This window comes from Neofelis nebulosa, chromosome 8, assembly GCF_028018385.1.
Source record: "Neofelis nebulosa isolate mNeoNeb1 chromosome 8, mNeoNeb1.pri, whole genome shotgun sequence".
In the NCBI taxonomy this organism is placed as follows: domain Eukaryota; kingdom Metazoa; phylum Chordata; class Mammalia; order Carnivora; family Felidae; genus Neofelis; species Neofelis nebulosa.
In genome coordinates, this window is record NC_080789.1 from 7967209 (window position 1) to 7970813 (window position 3605).

Below are 3605 nucleotides of genomic sequence, written 5' to 3' on the forward strand. Positions count from 1 at the left end.
TAAAAAAGATTATTTTGAAAATATAATGGAAGATTTACATTTTGACCCAGAAATTCCAGTTCTGGGAATTTATCTTACCAGTGTGCTTGTATATTCATTCATTCATTCATTCATTCATTCAGCAATTACTACTGAGTGCTTATTCATTCCACATCAGATCCTCTTCTGGATGCCAAGAATGCAGATGAGTAAACAAATTGGACAAAACGAAACCAAAACCCAAACCAAAAACCTTCCAATCTGGTGTAGGAAGCAGATAATAAACACAATAGTAAAAGTAAATGATACAGTGTGTTAGAAGGTGGTAATTGCTAACAGAAAAGAGTAGAGTGGAATAGGGAACTTGGGATTGCCGGGTGGCCCGGATGGGCTTCCTGGAGAAGAAAGGAGGTAAGGAGATGAGCCCTGTGCATATGGGGTTGGGGTGGGGGGGGAAAGGGAGCAAAGACCCTGGGGTGGAGTAGTGGGTGCACGCAAAATGAGTCACATCTGTAACAGAAAAAGAGTCAAAGAATAAGTATTCATCTACAGGGGACCAGTCAACAGACTAAGGTACATCTACCAGTGGAATGCCACACAGCTGTGCACAAGAGTAAGGAAACTATGATGTGAGATGGAAAGATCTGCAGGATACGTTGAGTGAAAAAAAGGGAGGAGAATAGATTATGTGGTGTGCTACTTTTGTGTAAGAAAAGGAGAGAAATCAATATTAGAAAGATATTAATTCTTTCTGAATTAATGTATCAATTTAACGTGGGCTTCCCCTCCCCCCAAAAAATAAGCCCCAGAAAAGCTAGTTTTTAAGAGCTAAACAAATTATTGGGGCTCCTGGGTGGCTCAGCCGGTTAAGCGTCAGACTTTGGCTCGCAGGTCATGGGTTGGGGCCCTGTCAGCTGTCAGCACAGAGCCTGGAGCCTGATTCCGATTCTGTGTCTCCCTCTCTCTCTGCTTCCCTATCCCCTCCACTTGCCCTCGGTCTCTCTCTCTCAAAAATAAATAAACATTGGGGTGCCTGGGTGGCTCAGTCGGTTAAGCCTCCGACTTCAGCTCAGGTCACGATCTCACGGTCCGTGAGTTCGAGCCCCGCGTCGGGCTCTGGGCTGATGGCTCGGAGCCTGGAGCCTGCTTCGGATTCTGTGTCTCCCTCTCTCTCTGCCCCTGCCCCGTTCATGCTCTGTCTCTCTCTGTCTCAAAAATAAATAAACATTAAAAAAAATTAAAAATAAATAAAAATAAATAAACATTAAAAAAAAAAGAGTTAAACAAATTTTTTTCTTTTCCTTTTTTTTTTTTTAGAGTAATCTCTATACCCAACGTGGGGCTTGAACCCACAATCTGGAGACCAAGAACTGCACTCTCCACTGACTGAGCCAGCCAGGTACCTCTAAGAAAATTCTTTTTATTTCTTATTGATTTATTTTTAATTTTTTCTGTTTTTACTTTGATGTGCACTTATTTTATGCAGAATTTACTCCCGGGCCTTAAGTTTTGTTTCTTCAGTTTCTTCTGGGATATGTTTTTCTTCTGTGCAACTTCCTCTTCTGGTTTAGGAACAATCTGCTCTTTTTCAGTAAGGATCATCTGAGTGTGGCTGGGAGAGCTCATGTATGGGTTAATCCGACTTTGAACCCTCTGAGTTCTACCTTGCATCTTGGGGGCTCTGTTCACCTGGATGTGCTCAATGACCAGAGAATCTCCATCTGAACCCTTTAAGTTCAGCATTACTCTCTGCATTTTTAAGCATGTGCAGTAAAAATTCAGCACTCTTTTTGGGCCACCGACCCTGTGTCCAGCCCCACTGTTTGGCCTGGGCCCACCTACCAGCTCCACCATCGTAGTGATGGAATGGAACACATTGCTTGTGCAAAGTGTCGTCGTTCAGATACTTGGTGGCTTTTCAGATAGGCATACCCCTGATGGCCTGGGCAGTTTCACGTGTGTGCCTAAAGTGAACACGAAGATTTGAACCTCTTGGTTTGTTTGATTTTGTTGGGTTTCCTGGATCAGGTGAATAGTGAACCATTTTCAGAGATCACCTCGGGCTGCTTATGGGAAGAGTCTTTTTTTTTTTTTTAAGTTTATTTTATTTCTTTTGAGAGAGTGTGAGAGAATGAAGGAGCACGAACATGAGTGGGGGAGGGGCAGAGAGAGGGAGAGAGAGAGATCTCAAGTAGGCTCTGCACTGTCACCCCAGAGCCCAACGCAGGGCCCGATCCCACCAGCCATGAGATCACAATCTGAGCTGAAAAAAAGAGTCAGATGCTTAACCTACTGAGTCACCCAGGTGCCCCCCCTAAGAAAATTCTTAAGAAGAGTGAGAAGAATAAGGCTAGCTCAACAAGAGGTCAAAACATACTGTAAAATTACGGTAATTAAAAATACTTTTTAGGGGCGCCTGGGTGGCTCAGTCGGTTGAGCATCCGACTTCGGCTCAGGTCATGATCTCACAGCTCGTGAGTTTGAGCCCCACATCGGGCTCTGTGCTGACAGCTCAGAGTCTGGAGCCTGCCTGAGTTTCTGTGTCTCCCTCTCTCTCTCTGACCCTTCCCTGCTCATGCTCTGTCTCTGTCTCTCTCTCTTTCTCAAGAATAAATAAACATTAAAATTAAAAAAATACTTTTTGTTTGGGAACATGAATAGACAGATCAACAGAATAGGATAGAAAGTTCAGAAACAGACCCCAACACACATAGGAAATAAATGCAATAAATCCTTCTGGGAATACTGAGTAGTCATCTGGAAACAAACGCATTTGTACCCTTCCTGCATTACTTACACTAAAATAAACTTCAAACAGCTCAAAGATATAAATCTAAAATGTGAAACCATTAAAGTATCAGATTTAAAAAAAATTTATAATCCTGCAGTGGGATGGGTTTGTTTAAGCATGACTCAGAACTCAGAAGTCATCAACTTTGACCACCATAACATTTTTAAAAATTTCCACAGAAAAAAATAACAAAATCAAAAGACAGTAAACAGGACAATAATATATGCAACACACATGCAGACAAATCTCCATAGCATAAAAAGAACTCCTATAAATCAAAGTGCCGGACTAAAATCCTATAGAAAAGCAGTCCTAGAATGTGAACAAAGAGTTCTCAGGAAAGGAAATTGACACAACTCTTAAATTTATTAAAAGATGCTAGGGGCGTCTGGGTGGCTCAGCTGGTTGAGTGTCAGACTTCAGCTCGGGTCATGATCTCACGGTTCATGGGTTTGAGCCCCGCGTCGGGCCCTGTGCCGACAGCTCGGAGCCTGCTTCGGATTCTGTGTCTCCCTCTCTCTCTGCCCCTCCCCCACTCACACTCTGTCTCTTAAAAGTGAATAAATGTTAAAAAAAATTTTTTTTAAAGCCACAGTGAGGGGGCGCCTGGGTGGCGCAGTCGGTTAAGCGTCCGACTTCAGCCAGGTCACGATCTCGCGGTCCGTGAGTTCGAGCCCCGCGTCAGGCTCTGGGCTGATGGCTCGGAGCCTGGAGCCTGTTTCCGATTCTGTGTCTCCCTCTCTCTCTGCCCCTCCCCCGTTCATGCTCTGTCTCTCTCTGTCCCAAAAATAAATTAAAAAGGTTGAAAAAAAAAAAAATTTAAAGCCACAGTGAG

The 3605-nt window shown here is 43.5% G+C and overlaps 1 pseudogene; it reads right to left on the minus strand.

Moving 5' to 3' along the window:
* Positions 1 to 1428: 1428 nt before the first annotated feature.
* Positions 1429 to 2033, minus strand: LOC131518800 (large ribosomal subunit protein uL22-like; annotated as a pseudogene).
* Between the last annotated feature and the right edge of the window lie 1572 nt (positions 2034 to 3605).